This window comes from Protopterus annectens, chromosome 1.part2, assembly GCF_019279795.1.
Source record: "Protopterus annectens isolate FY-2018-M chromosome 1.part2, PAN1.0, whole genome shotgun sequence".
NCBI lineage: Eukaryota > Metazoa > Chordata > Ceratodontiformes > Protopteridae > Protopterus > Protopterus annectens.
This window is the reverse complement of record NC_056727.1, coordinates 853,534,940-853,551,911: the sequence shown is the minus strand read 5'-3', so window position 1 is coordinate 853,551,911 and position 16,972 is coordinate 853,534,940. Positions and strand designations below refer to the sequence as shown.

At 38.8% G+C, this 16,972-nt stretch overlaps 1 protein-coding gene across 5 annotated transcripts in view; it reads right to left on the bottom strand.

Moving 5' to 3' along the window:
* The window catches only part of CHRM3 (cholinergic receptor muscarinic 3), a 3,548,735-nt gene that overhangs the window by 2,502,051 nt on the left and 1,029,712 nt on the right, over nt 1-16,972 (bottom strand). For all 5 annotated transcript variants that reach the window (XM_044059170.1, XM_044059177.1, XM_044059184.1 and 2 more), the window contains one exon: nt 8,120-8,217. The gene's annotated coding sequence lies outside the window, so the exon portion shown is untranslated. The remainder of the gene's footprint in view (nt 1-8,119; nt 8,218-16,972) is intronic.

Genomic DNA, 16,972 nt, shown 5'->3' with positions numbered 1-16,972 from the left:
CAGAGGATGCCTGAGGAGTGCAGAAAAAGTGTTTTGGTACCTATCTTTAAGAATAAGGGTGATGGGCAGAGCTGCAGTAACTACAGAGGGATAAAATTGATCAGTCACAGCTTGAAGTTATGGGAAAGAGTAGTGGAAGCTAGGTTAAGAAGGGAGGTGATGATTAGTGATCAGCAGTATGGTTTTATGCCAGGAAAGAGCACTACAGATGCAAGATTTGCTCTGAGAGTGTTGTTGGAGAAATACAGAGAAGGTCAGAAGAAGTTGCATTGTGTCTTTGAGGACTTAGAGAAAGCATATAACAGGGTGCCTAGAGACGAGTTGTGGTATTGTATGAGGAAGTCGGGAGTGGCAGAGAAGTATGTAAGAGTGGTACAGGATATGTATAAGGGTAGTGTGACATTGGTGAGGACTGCGGTGGGAGTGACATTTATGTTTAAGGTGGAGGTGGGATTACATCAAGGATCAGCTCTGAGCCCTTTCTTATTTACATTGGTGATGGACAGGTTGACAGATGAGATCAGACAGGAGGCCCTGTGGACTATGATGTTTGCAGATGACATTGTGATATGTAGTGAGAGTAGGGACCAGGTTGAGGAGACCCTGGAGAGGTGGAAATATGCTTTAGAGAGGAGAGGAATGAAGGTCAGCAGGGCTAAAACAGAATATATGTGTGTAAATGTGAGGGAGGGTAGAGGAATGGTGAGGATGCAGGGAGTAGAGTTAGTAAAGGTGGATGAGTTTAAGTACTTGGAATCAACAGTTCAGAGTAATGGTGAGTGTGGAAGAGAGGTGAAGAAGAGAGTACAGGCAGGGTGGAATGGGTGGAGAAGAGTGTCAGGAGTGATTTGTGACAGACGGGTACCAGTAAGAGTGAAAGGGAAGGTCTACAAGAGGGTAGTGAGACCAGCTATGTTATATGGGTTGGAGACGGTGGCACTGACAAAAAGGCAGGAGTCAGAGCTGGAAGTGGCAGAGTTAAAGATGTTAAGATTTGCACTGGGTGTGACTCAGATGGACAGGATTAGAAATAAGTATATTAGAGGGTCAGCTCAGATTGGACAGTTTGGAGACAAAGCAAGAGAGGCGAGATAGCATTGGTTTGGACATGTGCTGAGAAGGAATGCTGGGAATATTGGGAAAAGGATGCTAAGGCTGGAGCTGCCAGTTAAGAGGAAAAGAGGAAGGCCTAAGATAAGGTTTATGGATGTGGTGAAAGAGGACATGCAGGCGGTTGGTGTGAAAGAGCATGATACAGAGGACAGAAAGAAATGGAAAGAGATGATCCGCTGTGGCGACCCCTAACGGCAACAGCCGAAAGAACATGATGATGGAGTACAAACAGTAGAATATTCAACAGCAAGAGTAAAATATTCAGCAGCAAGAGTAAAATATAGATATGAGAATATCTGAATTTTTATTTAATTAGTTTCATATTATTCACTAGGTCTTTCGAGATGTATTAGGAGATTTGTCCTGGGGTGTCTTGGTGGAGATAAGAAGAAAGACATCCAAGTGTTGTGTAGGATGGAAAAGAGAGTAAATAGTTTCATAGTTTCATAGTATAGTACTAGGCTATCTGCCCTGGGGCATTTGTAAGCCTAGCCGTAGTGATGTGGCTTTTGCCACCCCATGAAATGGTACAAAAATGTACAGAATAAATCTAGAATACTGTGCCTCTGTCTAGTAGTGACACAGTGAAGGTCCCTTTATATAATAGAATTAGTTTACTGTGCCCCTGTCTAGTAGTGACACAGATGTGACCCCTGGGGTAAACTTACGATCTCCCATCCACTCATCAAGATTTCTCTTGAAGAGAGTCAGTGAGGGGCTCTGCCTAATATGAACTGGGATCCTGTTCCAAAGCATGGGAAGCCTCTGGGTTATGAATCTATCCCTCCAGCATGTCCTATTCATACTAGTGCCGAGGTTTAAGTCTTTAGCTCTCGTGGTCCTGATGGATTTGGATTTTTTGAGGTGGAGCATGTCCATCAGATCCTGATTGGACATGGCCTTGTACGTCAGGCAGAGATCACCTCCAAGCAGGCGGTATGCTACTGAATAGAGCTGAAGTTTCTTTAGTCTGGCAGAATAAGACATATGTTGGAGACCCTTGATCCTTTTGGTGAGGTACTTTTGTGGTCTCTCCAGCTGTTGCAAATGCCTGGTGAGGTACATACCAAATGGGGTATTGTACTCAATCATGGGTCTGATGAGGGAGGAATATAGGGGTACAATGACATCCTTGGATCTGGATGTGAATCCCTTCATGATGAGGTGTGCAAGGTAGAATGTTTTTCTAACCACTTTGGCAACGTGGGTGTCAAATGAGAGGTCGCTGTCTACTTGGGTCCCTAGGTCTCGGATTACTTTTTCCGTACTCAGTGGGTTGCTGTCTATGTGATAATTTGTGGGTACTTTGTTTTTTCCAAAAGGGATGACTATACATTTTTTGGCATTTAGTTTAAGGCCGTGACTACGGCACCAGTTGTCCGTTTCAGTGAGGCCTTTCTGTAGGATGTGTGTGTCTGCTGGTGTATCGACTATGGTGCCTAGTTTGCAGTCATCTGTGAACTTTGTCAGCCACAGCCCTCCCATGTTTGCTTTAACATCTGAGAAATAAATGCCGAACAAGAGGGGTCCCAGGACAGATCCCTGTGGGACATCACTTGTGACTGGCTTTGAGTCTGACGTTGCTCTAGCGATTTTAACTTTATGGGTTCTGTCCTTTAGCCAGTTTGCAACCCATCTAGTGACATAAGGGTTTACTTTTAAGCTGTTTAGCTTATCTATGATGCCTGAGTGGGGTATTGTGTCGAAGGCCTTAGCCAAGACCAGGTATGCTGTATGGACTGCTTTGCCCTCATCAATGGCTCTAGTGACTGTTTTGAAAAAGTCAACCAGGTTTAAAAGGCAGGATCTGCCCTTTACAAAGCCGAACTGGGTGGGGTCCAGTGTCTGTAGGTCCTCTATGTCTCTGTTTATGAGTTCCATAATGATTCTTTCCATAGCTTTGCAGACCAGGCTAGTTAAGCTTATGGGGCGGTAGTTTCCAGGGTCTGTAGAGGCACCCCCATGTGGAGTGGGACCACTGTTGCTGTACGCCAGTGTTCAGGTACATATCCCGAAGTAAGGCTAAGGTTAAATAGCATTTTTATGTGTGGGTTTAGCTCCTCTTGGAGTTCACGTAACACGCACCCCGGGATACCGTCAGGTCCCATTGATGCTGTGTTTTTTGCTTTGTTTAGGGCGGTTCTCACTTGGACATCTGAGATGACAGGGAGATTACATTCATCTGGGATAACTATTTCTTCTTTTGGGGGTGAAGGAGGGGAGAAATTTGCACTGAACCTGTCAGCCAGAATGTTAGCAATACCTGTGGGTTCAGTGTATTTTTTGTTGTTGTGAACCAACTCTGAGCATATCTGAGGGTTTCTGCCCAGGTTTCTAACATAGCTGAAGAAGGCTTTGTGGTTATCTTTAGTGTCCTTAGTGATTTTTCTCTCAAAGTTTGCCTTGGATGTTTTTATGAGAGAACGTAGTTTTCTGCTAATGTTGATCAGAGATGTCTTCCCTTCATGGGATTTTGCTCTGACGTGCAGTAGCTTCCTTCTTTTGTTATACAATTTGTTTATGGCTGAGGTCCACCAGACAGGACGCTTACATTTGGTGGAGAGGGACTTGGATTTGCTTGGGATTGCATGATCCATGCATTCTTGGAGATGTCCATAGAAAGCATTTGTGAAGGATTCGGCATTGTGGGATGTGGTATCCACTGGCACAGTGGGCTTAAAGGATACCATCTCAGTCTTAAGAAGAGTGAAGTCTGCTTTTGAGAAGTTTTTCACTGTGGTCTTTTGTGCTGGGGGTGGAGGTGGGATATGTAATAGGTAAATGTAGGGTTTAGAGAGGAAAGATTAACTTGGAGCATGACATAGGCATTCCCATTTAGAAGATAGATGGGAGGACAATTGAGATTTGAAATTGGTATGGTTAGATATATTGCAAAGGGGGAATTTCCACTGTTTAGCTATGGAATAGGATAGTAGCTGTTGGCCAGGAGGATGTGAGGGTTTGTAGATTTGTAGGAGATTTTGGTTTTCAGATCTGAGTTAGTGGTTTGGTATGCAGGGGGTTAAGGCAGTAGTGAGAGAGGGGTGGTTTGAAGGTTTGAAGATGAGCTTATGGGCAGTGGGGAACTGGAGGAATCTCAGGTAGTTGGGAAGTTCAAGCCATTTAAGGGTACGGAGGGGGTGGGATGAGGTTTTTGAATTGGTTGTGAATTTGTAAATTTTGTGGTAACAGGACTCGTGGTTGGACTGTAGGCTATGCTGGAGATTGTTAAACAGAGGAGCATCATACATAAGAGAGGGGAGGAGATAGGAGGAGGCTAGGATTTGCTTGGTGGAGGGGGCTGAGGTAGTGGTTGTGTCTGTAAAGGATACCTAGTTTTTAATGTTTATTCTGATGGAGGAATGAATGTGGGTGTCAAATTGTACAGCAGTTTGGTATTGGGAACAATTTCAAGGGGGGTTTTACTTCGGCTGAGTATGGGGAATGAGTCTTTGTTGATAGTGGAATTTCTAGGAGTGAAGATCATTAATTTAGTTTTGTTAGCATTTAGGGCCAGGTGATTGGTTTGCATCCAGGTTTCTGATTTAGAGAAGGCTGATTGGGTTTTAGATAGGAGTTCAGAGGGGTAGTAAGTTAAGGAGATGATAATGGAGTCATCTGCATACTGGATGAGTGACAACTTGGGGATGGAGTGGTGGAAGTTGTTGATAAATATGTTGAAGAGAGGATGACCTAAAACAGAGCCTTGGGGCAAGCCAGTGGGTGCAGGTAGGAAGGGAGAGATTGATGATTTCCATTGGACAGCTTGTTGGCAATCAGAGAAGTAGCTGGAGAACCAGGATATGGTGGAAGTAGAGAGATGGAGGGACGAGAGTTGTGATAGGAGTAAGGAGTGGGAGATGGTGTCAAAAGCCTTTGAAAGGTCTAGAAACAGTGTAGATACACATTTACCAGAGTCCCATGCATGGTTAATGGTTTTAAGAAAGGCAAGGAGGGCAATCATGGTACTGTGGCCAGGGTGAAAGCCTCGTTGAGTGGAGGTGAGGAGATTGCCATGAGTTAGGTATGGCATCAGTTGTGAAAGGATAGATTTTTCTAGTATTTTAAAAAGTGGAGAAAGGATGGTGATGGGTCTGAAATTGGTAGTGTCTGTGTTTTTGCCTCCCTTGTGGAGTGGGATGATGTAAGCATGGCACCAGATAGATGGGACACAGGATTCTTGAATGGATCTATTTATAAGAATAGATATGGGAAAGGCTACGCTGTCTGCAGATAGTTTGAGGAAGGTTAATGGTAGATTATCAGGTGTGTTGCGACATGAGATGTGGCTGTGTGTGTTGATGTGGATGTTGTTTTGAAAGAGGACATTCGGGGGGGATGAGGGTATTTGTTATGGGTACTTCATCTAGGAGGCCTTCAGGATTTAGGAAGGTTACATTTAAGTGTCTCAGCATATGTGTGTCTACGAGTTGTGCTATTGGTGCAGTGTGTGTACTACTGACAACCTTATTTACATTAGGAGTACTTTTATGTGAGAACATTGCCTCCAGTGACATTGTGTAAATACATCTGTCACATACCATATCAGTTTGTTTGAGAATTAACTGGCTGTCAGTAAACAATTTCTGCATTGCCTCAGGATGCCCATATGCACCAAGCTGGTAAAAGAGATAATGGGAAAGTGCATATGCATGGCAACAGACCCTTTTTATTGATTAGACAGTTGGAGTGAGAATATAAAGCAATGTCAGGAGTATCCACTTTGCAACTCTTGGGACAGTGCTTGTTACTGCAAACTAATTATTCTTTGTGCAACAAGGTACTGGTGAAATTTCAATGGTGCTTTTACAGGAAAAATGTCACTCAAGGTGTCTGTGTCTGTACAGGGCACTGCCACACATATGAGGGGAAACTAATACGTAGACCCAGAAAATTTAAGGCTGAAGTATTTAGGCAGCTATTCTGAAGTAAGAAACAAATCAAGCAGTATTTACCGAAAAATAAAAAAATTAGCTTGTCAAGAAGCAAAATACTAGCACCAATCCCAAGATGAGAAGCCGGCCTCAACCTGTTTTGTGATCCACAGTCTTACCCAGATGATGCAAGGGTCTGTAGACTTATGTTTTTAAATGGATTGTGTTATATACCAATTCTTAAATAATCTGGAAGTTTCATATGGAGGCCATCAAGCAGAGTTGTAGGGCATATCCAGCATTGTTTACAACAAACAATACTATTTATGTGCCTTAAACCTTGTTTTCATGGCTCCAATTTATGCAGACCTATCTATATAGTATATGAGTACACCTGAGAGATGAATGCCCTTGTCGCAATCTGTGTGTAGGGACATTTTTTATAGGTTGAACATGTATCATATGTGCAACTCATGTGAACTACCCAGGAGGCACAGAGCTATATTACAAATAGACCTCCTGCATTACAGACCACCTGGAAGGTCAGGGAATGCAAGCACTTTTTTTTGATGTATCACAATCCCTCTGGACTAGATAGGATATTGATGATAATGTGTCTTGCAATCCATGACTTCCAGGACATCAAGAGAAATGGCTAAGCTATAAAAAGGGATGTTTCTCTCTTCTGTTTTCCTGGGGAATGAGATATACTGTTGCACATGGTGTAGTATAACAATGAGTAACTGGTTTAGGATTCACAAGGTCGATGCCCATAATATCCTTAACATGCCCCACTGTAGGTCACTGGAAGGTCCCTTTAACTAGCTGGTTGAAGCTACATATATCATTATTTCCACTGTAATGGGCATCCCACACATCCCTATCCAGGTTCAATCACCAGTGGTACATGGATGTCTAACCACTGCATCAAAGGACCAGTTGACACACTAAGCTGTGTGTTGTGACAGCTGCTCTTTACCAGGTACATAAACATTACTACATGTATCCCTGGCAGGTGGTGTGTTATAACAGGTGTTCAATTTCCTTCCTGCTTTTTAGTCAATGCTTGTAGGAGTGGTTACACTGCAGGACATACCATACAAATGCAGACTGAGGTCAGTTCTGCCTCTTTGAGAGTTTACACAACCCTCTATATTTAGTCATTTACTTATTAAAGATGTTATAAGCGCTTAGTGCACAATTAATAAGTGCATATTTAAGAAACACTGTAGTTATAGTGTTATCTGGTATATGCCTAGCTACTTTCTTAGCTGCATTTGAAACAGAATCATGAGCATATGATTTGGTGAAAAGTGCAATCATTGTAACATGATGTATCTGTCATAGACCTCATCATCATGTACAGATAGTTGCCTTGGTGGTATGTATTATGTCTACCTGACAGTTGTGTTTTAGCCACTGCTGTGCATTACACATAGTCCTTCAAGTTGAAACATGCAGTTGAACTGTTAAAAGAGCAACTATGCAGTACATCCCCAGACTAATGTGCAATAATGCCCATGTCAAGGGTCTCACCTCCCATTCCCTTGATAATATAGTACTCTCGAAGTATGAAATATGAAGAGCTATCATTCATTCATTTTCAACTATGCCTCTTTTAGTCTGGTGCCTTGAACTCTGTGATCTTTTTTCTCACAATTTACCTGTCACATGACACCTTAGGGTGTAGGCCATCATTTATGCCTCTTGTGTGCTGGCTAAATTTAATTCCTTCAGAACTGTTCATAACTTATAGAGAGTGAACTATACTGCAATTACCCTAGGCTTTCATTGCTAACAGATGCAAGCAAGATGCATAATGACTGAATAAGTTACCTATACAGACTGAAAGCCATTGTCATAAACTGCTTATTGATTAGCACAAGCAACATAATATTTATGTACATCACTGTTCCATTTCTTTAATTCATTATAAACCATTCAACTTTTTTCTAAAATCTTATTATGGGAGATACCGGGTGTCTTCAGAAAAAAAGACTTCTCACTAGCTTAAGTATGGAATCTGTCAAACAGTGCAATTTAAGTTAGACTTTGTGTAATTTCCCATACTAAGCACACACAGATATGTCTATGTGCTTTACAAGGTTAAAGAACATGATGATATTACTTACCATGAAAATACAGCCTGTCAGCAGATAGGTCTACTTCATTTGTACATTTTTCACACCATGTTTTCTCTTTTCAGTTCTGCTCAGCAGACTTGCACAATCTGTGAATACAAGGGAGAAAAATCTAGGTGTTAATAGATAAGACAGGTTAACAAACTTAATAAAGGCAATATGTGCATATACTGTTTTATGCTTATTTACATAAGTCTATAATGGCTTAAGTGGTTTCTACAAATCTCTTGTCTTGTAGATTGAAGGTCTCATAAAAAGCAGATACAGCTTTTGATCTTATATATAAACACATCTATGATGACATTGTTACAAATAACTATGGGAGGTACAGTGTACGACTGCAGTCACCTTCACACAAATATTTCTTGAAGTAGCTAGTAGTACCTATCTTCAGTGCAGCAGGCAGTCAGGTCCTCAGAATGAATGGATTCAGTCCTGACCTACCTTAGTGAAAACAATGTTTGTATCTTATGGCTAGATTCACCATTAAAAATGCACCATCAGTGTCATAACAGCCTCAAACAGGATATGCTCATTACTATATATTTTACTCCACAGACTCCATATCATGTATCAACAGTACTTTTTGATGCAACAAAAGCATAAAGGCATTATAGCAGCATACATGTGCCCTTCATAGTAGAAGTACAATGTACAAGTCAAACAAATCCAAGTCTCTGCAGGGAAGTTAAATGAGTTAAACATACTAAAACATCAACTCCTGCAATGTCTTTACATATGTATTAGCTCTGTTGTGTGGTCACAGCTGTGTGAGCCATGTTTAACATTCTTATCAGGCGTTTTCTGTGTTCTCTGATGTTGTGAAATTTTGGCATTAGTATATATAAGTAAGGCGATAGGGAGATAAACTTCTCGGCATTCGATTGCAGAAGACCTTCCCATCAGGTTTCCTTATGGGGATGTATCAGTTGTCTGGAGGTGGACTCCTATTTACCCAACTGCAATTTTGTATCTAAAGTATATATATCCGTAGTAAAATAAATAAATGTATTACATTATACATTTTTATGTACAGTCTAATCGTGCATTCTCAGTACCTCTGAATGGAACTTATGCTAAGAGTTGTACATGTAAACAATTTGAAAGTTTATTTCCACAAAGTTGTTTTATTATGTACAGCAATGTATGACACCATCTTGTGTGTCACTCATTAAATAACAAACCTCTTTACATTACTATTCCTTCAAACCTCCAGCTGCTCAGATTTTCCCAGAATATCCAGATTTTTGAAATCATATTGCTGGCATTCTTTTCTTAACATTTGTCGATTGCTGGCAAATCAATGAGAATTAAAGTTACTAAATAATGACATATATTCGAGATTTAGACTTCATACTATTCAGAAAATGCATTGTAATGCAAAATCTGGCATTCTAGCAATGTAAGAGCAATACTTAAAACCTGTTCCTAATTTTGAGCCATTTCCCCTCCGTTATTTTTGTCTTTGCCCAGATTTCTTGCACTTACAGATTGTGAGGTGACTCCTGAAGTTGCCAAAAGCAGCAGTAGCACTTAACAAATACCTATTCCTCTTTGCAAACTACTTCAAAACACAGTTGTACCAATTTACACAGTTGTATCAATTTAAACAGCATCGTGACTACTAGTTCAGTAACACATTAAATTTTTCTGTATTCTTGAACAGCAGATCCAGAAATACAGATTATAATAAGATATACAAACAATTATTAGAACAAACCACAAAAGCAGGATACAGGATACAAAGATTTATTCCGGTACCTCGGCCCAACAGCCTTCAAAGGAATAAACATCAAGCCTCCAGGTGCAGTATATATACACACACTGGTGCTGCCCAGCAATTAAACAATTAAACACAATTAAATACCATTGAGAAGAAATAGAACAACTCACAATAATTAGAGACAAACACAAGCTTAAAGCCACTAACAGCTGAAATATATAAAGTGCTTATCAAAATTACTATTAAATATTTAAATTCACTTCTAAATTCAAACCACGAGGTTTCAAGGTACCATATTTCAAAATGAATCTACTTTCCAGATTCAGTAAACTTTGTTGATAATTACCTCCAAAAAATGCATTAGGTTTGGCCAGGGCACAAAAATATAATGAGTCCACAGACCCATTATGCACACTATGAAAATGTTCAAATATTGGACTACTAATTCTAGCATTACGCACATCACCAATATGTTCTAATACACGTTTTTTTAGTTGACGTTTTGTCTGACCAATATAATATTTAGGCAAAGGACAGTCACAACCAATAATGTAAACTACACCACAGGAGCTGCAGTTAAACTTATTTTCAGCAACATATTTAACCCCATTAATAATACTTCCTGATAGATTTTTCACCCTCATACATATCTTACACTTTCCACATTGGAACATACCTAATTGTTTATCAGAATTCAACAAAGGAGTCTCACTAAACAGATATCTAGGTTTCAAAATTTCCTTAAGATTTGCATATCTGCCATATGAGAAAGAGACATGTTTTGGAAAAAGGTGCCCAATTTCTTCATTATTACAGACAATTGACCACAAAAAGTTAACAATGTTATACAAAATATCCGAAAATAAAGAAAATTTTGTAACAAAAAACAACCTCTCCTTCCTATCCGTCTCATTATGAATAACATTAATATGAGATACCTTTGTGGTATAATGTTTCTGTATGGAATCAAATCTTGTACGATTTTTCCTAATAGAAGATTCAGAATAACCTCTATCCAACAGTCTCTTACAAACAAAATCAAATTACAAATTCAAAAGGCTATGTTCAGAAGTGTGTTCATAAATTCGTTTGAATTCACCATAAGGAAGTGCATATGTTTTAGCATTAGCGTCAACACAAAACTCAGTACCTTTTGTTACGACCCCTTTGGCGAAATTTTCGTTTTGCTCCTTGCCGAAAGTTCCATCTGCCTTGTTCTTCTTCTTCTGGAGGCCATAATAAAAATTTTGGGAGAAGGTCCACATACATCTTTTGTGATTTCACTCTTAGAGTTTGCTCTCAGTCACAACTACTTTGTATTTGATAAGAAAATATTTCTTCAAATAGATGGCACTGCAATGGGAGCAAGTTTTGCTCCAACTTACGCAATTTTGTTTATGTCAATTTTTGAAATTAATTTTTTGTACACTTTGACATTTTTTCAAAATAATGTAGTTTCTTATTTTAGATTTATAGATGATTTAATTTTTTATTTGCAGAGGTGATGTTTCAGACTTTGACAAGTTTATGGTAGATTTACACAAAAATAAGTTTGGTTTAGAATTCACATATATTATTAACAAACAGGAAATTCAGTTTTTGGACATCTTGTTATATGTGGATAAACAGGGGATTGTCCAATTTAAACCATTTAGAAAGGAGGTAGCCTCTAATAATTTTCTTCATGCATCGAGTGCACATCCTATGCACTTAATTGAGGCACTTCCTTATGGTGAATTCAAACGAATTTATGAACACACTTCTGAACATAGCCTTTTGAATTTGGAATTTGATTTTGTTTGTAAGAGACTGTTGGATAGAGGTTATTCTGAATCTTCTATTAGGAAAAATCGTGCAAGATTTGATTCCATACAGAAACATTATACCACAAAGGTATCTCATATTAATGTTATTCATAATGAGACGGATAGGAAGGAGAGGTTGTTTTTTGTTACAAAATTTTCTTTATTTTCGGATATTTTGTATAACATTGTTAACTTTTTGTGGTCAATTGTCTGTAATAATGAAGAAATTGGGCACCTTTTTCCAAAACATGTCTCTTTCTCATATGGCAGATATGCAAATCTTAAGGAAATTTTGAAACCTAGATATCTGTTTAGTGAGACTCCTTTGTTGAATTCTGATAAACAATTAGGTATGTTCCAATGTGGAAAGTGTAAGATATGTATGAGGGTGAAAAATCTATCAGGAAGTATTATTAATGGGGTTAAATATGTTGCTGAAAATAAGTTTAACTGCAGCTCCTGTGGTGTAGTTTACATTATTGGTTGTGACTGTCCTTTGCCTAAATATTATATCGGTCAGACAAAACGTCAACTAAAAAAACGTGTATTAGAACATATTGGTGATGTGCGTAATGCTAGAATTAGTAGTCCAATATTTGAACATTTTCATAGTGTGCATAATGGGTCTGTGGACTCATTACATTTTTGTGCCCTGGCCAAACCTAATGCATTTTTTGGAGGTAATTATCAACAAAGTTTACTGAATCTGGAAAGTAGATTCATTTTGAAATATGGTACCTTGAAACCTCGTGGTTTGAATTTAGAAGTGAATTTAAATATTTAATAGTAATTTTGATAAGCACTTTATATATTTCAGTTGCTAGTGGCTTTAAGCTTGTGTTTGTCTCTTTAATTATTGTGAGTTGTTCTACTTCTTCTCAATTGTATTTAATTGTGTTTAATTGTTTAATTGTTGGGTAGCACCAGTGTGTGTATATATACTGCACCTGGAGGCTTGATGTTTATTCCTTTGAAGGCTGTTGGGCCGAGGTACCGGAATAAATCATTGTATCCTGTATCCTGCTTTTGTGGTTTGTTCTTATATTTGCTTGCTGCTGTTGGTTGTTGTTTCAAGATATACAAACAAGCCAGCTCACTTTTTGTCCAGTCCCCCCAACAAAGGACAAACCACAAAACTAATGTAATCTTATAACCTAATAGTTTAGAATACCGTACTCAAAAACTTGTTCTACATATACTTTACTGATATACTTCAATTATCTTAAGGCCAAAGCCTCAGAAGGACAGCTGTTGCATACATCTGCTACATCTGTTAAATAATGCACCTCTATTTTTATTTGATCTATCCACACTTACTATTCATATTTTGCCTTCATGTTCTGATACATGTTTTCTTCTAAATGGGCTGAACTTCTTGGCCTTCAATGATTCCTGCGAATTGTATGAGCATTTCATTTGTATTATTGATATGGTTTATTGATAGTATTTTTCCAGATCTCAGTGATACACATACTAAGCTATTTCAGATTCTTCATCCTCTTTATCTTGATACAGACCCCGCATTGTTTAGGTTGCCAATATTACCTCCGTCATGTTCATGCACTTATGACTTGTTTGTTCCTACTTCCACACTGAATACTGTTGTAAGATAGCAGTAGGTGACTCTTCTCAGTAACATTTTTCCAAACATACACACACTCAGCACTGCCTTCTCCTGCTGCAGAGTTTGAGCTGACTACTACTGCTAGTACTCAGAATAATGGACAACTCTGCATTAAATAATTAAGTGACGTTCTGGGTTTGATTGGTACGTGGGACTGGAAAATAAAACTCTTGCAGAGTCAAAATGATGGGGTTCCGTTAGATAAAGAAGTTACTGAAACTGCAATATTGCCATTGGGACTTTAGTCAACAGCCCAAAGGTAAAAAGATAGACCTGAATGGCAGCTAAAATAATATATTTTATCAAAAGTCCACCTTGATTTGTCTTTTTCTAGGCCTGCCACTTTTGCAGCATGAAGGTTTTTTTCTTCCCAGCCTATTCACCTCAGGTTTGGCAGCAACACAAAGTCTTTGCTTCAACAGATAATTTCTGCTGTCCAGAGGGGTAGGCAGATGGAATTGTTTTCTTATTTTCTTCTCACTTTCTTAACATGCCTTGAAAATGTCCTATGTGGGAGTCCAACAAGGACATTCTAGGGGCACATTAAAACAGCATCTTCTTGTCTTCTGGAAATAGCTGTGTTCTTAACTTAACCAAGCATCCCATCATCCTTTTACTTGCCCTCAAGTACTGCATGAGCAGCATCATACGAACATTTAATAACAGGTCCACCATCTTTCTAAGAAGTATGACCCAACCATGAAATCTGAACCTTAATGGTTGCATATTTGATCTTCGATGCTAGGTCCTTTTTTTCACATCTCTCTTTTGCATGTCAACATGTGGGCTTGACAGTATCCCTGAAGATATATGGTAATGGATGTGTAGACTTTTTCCCAATCTTATGTAGGGCCTACTGTCCAATATCATTTAGCAGAGTACCAGGTCCTGAATTAATTTAGAAACCCTGCATACCTTGTGGGAAACAACAGCTAGATCCACTATCAAGATCTTGTATAAATGTTGGGAAACGTGTTAGACTTTGTACAACCTATCATAATTCTTGGTGGTGGGAGCTGTAAGTCTAGATCCAAATATGCTATCATAAAAGCATTTTGAATGCATCACACAATGTGCTTCAGAAGTGGTTTAGGCTCATACAAGTCTAGCAGATCCAGCTATCTCATCTTTGTCTTGGATATCTCCTTAGATTCCCAACTTAATTGCTCCTGAAGAGGTCTCCCAGAATGAGACACACTCAAGCACTGAACTAAAACGTAGCTTCCTGAAGATCTGTGCCATGTCAAAGAGAGTAGAACATACGGAACATGTATGCTACATGTTCTTCAGCTTTTCAAGAAGAACCTGATTCCCTTTTCTTTTAATGTGTGGAGGTTTGCTGTAAGTTCTGTCCCATTTCAAAATTATCTTTATCCCATTTCTTAAAAACTTACTAGGAAAGTTGCATCATAAACACCAGAACCATATGGACATCTAAAGCTTGTAGAATGGCAAATATACACTGGTCATCTGTATAGGTTTAGAAGAAATAGAGTGGCATGGAACTGCTATTTCTGCTGCATTCACTGGGTTGAATGTCACACACAGTAAAACCTGGAAGGACCAAATCTTTTTTAATTTGATGGATGAACTATTCCTGTGCAGAGGTTGGAGCCAGTTAATTTGCTGAAAGTTGCCTCTCTCTGCTGTGTACTTGTGGCATGGAATGAGGCCCATGATGATGTGCTGGATGCCACTGATATGTCTACTTCCAAAGCTTCAGCTAGAGGCTAGCATGCAAAGGAGATGCCAGGCCCTGGAGCTGAATGTTTTTCTGCTCCATGCAGGCACCAAGTTAGGCTTCCCTACTTATAAGGATTCCTAGGGAAAACAAACAAAATCTGATAGCTTACTATGATGTGAAAGCACCTACTCTTTGGCAAGCTGTCTCCATCAACATTAAGGAAATCAACACTCATTCAAAATTCAGAATGCAGCTCAAAAAGCATTTCTTCATCCAAGCCAAATCCTCAACACTAGACATATCACCTATCTTACCTCCTTTCCGAGTCTCTTCCTTTCTATAGACTCACTGAAGATTCACCCAATTTAGAAGCAAATGTATATATTGTACATTACACTGTGCTTGACTGCACATTGCACTGTGCTTGTTCACTGGAATGCATTTGTGAAGAAAATGAAAACACTGCCATCTGTGTTAGCATGTCTGGCAGGAGATTTTTGTATATTCTCATATTAACTTGTATGTCAGCATGTCTAATTGTAACTTTGTAAATAAGTTTTTAAAATGTTAAGTATCTCCCTGCTCATACAAAATGTTTAAAGAATCTGTCAGTGTTTGAATACATTGCTAACTGTGCATGTTTTAGAGTGAGATTCTGAAGTACAAACTGTAGAGAATTAACATTTCAGTAGGTAATGTCATTAGAATCATCCTGGTTGCTAGGGGATTGGTCGAACTTTTTTCAAAGACCTGACTGTTATTTTTAGAACGTTTTCAAATAGCTGTTATTTTTAAAATAAGGCAATTGAGACTGCTGAAGTCAGTTGCTGAGCAGTTTGTGAAGAGCAGTTAGTGAAGAGTTGCAGTCAGAAAATATCCGGAAAAAAAGACTCACCAGAACTGTAAGCCTGCCTTTGCCTAGCTGTTATGTTTTACATTGGGGACAGTATTCTCTAGTTAGATTAGAGAATTTTAGTTGTGTAGATAGAATTTTTCTAAGATGATGGACTTCTTTCCTAAAGTTTAATTTTATATTTCTGTAACTGAATTCTGTTTTTGACAGTTATTGATTTACATTCTTGTAATCATTTTACTTAATAAATGTTTTTCAGTCCTAAACTGGAACACATTGCTTTGAAGTATATAATAAGGTATTGCATTTGGGGCGGACAGAGGTATATATTCCAGTTCCAGGAAATAGAGCATGTTCCTGTTGTATATATATATATATATATATATATATATATATATATATATATGCATATATGAACCATGTCACAGGAAAAGGAATACCTTCTTCTTGGAAACATATGCTAACAAAAAGTTATTCAAGTAAACTAAAACTATAAATGACTTCTCTAATGGAGTAATTAACTTTGAGAGAATCTATAGACTGGAATTTTGAGATCAAGACCAGACCAAGCAATTGCAAATTTTCCTGCAGAAAGACAGCGTACACCCAAGGCAAAGAAGCAAAACTGAAGATGGCATGTCTGAAACCCCCTTTTGGCCCACATTTAAGCAGGTGCCCCTGCATTACAGAGCAATCTGCACATGTTAGAATTTCTATGCAGCTCCAGGAGTTGGGTCAGCTAGATGGAAATTTGCTTGCAGCTAATCTCACATTTTTCTTATACTACTTAAAAATTGCCCTGTAAGAAAAACACAGAAATAGACACACTGAGTTACAAACACACACATGTAGACACACACATACACGTGCTTGTGTGTACATGTGTATATGTATTGCAGTCATGTGTGCACCAATGAGCTCAGCTGAAGTGCTGCTTTGCTACTATAACAGCAGCAACTACATATGAGACTGGTGGACAACATTCAGTAGGGGCGATATTGTAGTTGAGGGCCTCACCAGATGCTCAGTAGCAAGCCCCACCCAAAACCCACCCCCGTGATAGGTCATTCATGAATATGCATTCCCTACAAATGTACAACCAAAGAAAAAGTGCACTGACATTGTAATATGACAGTAAATATAACTGTAAACTGT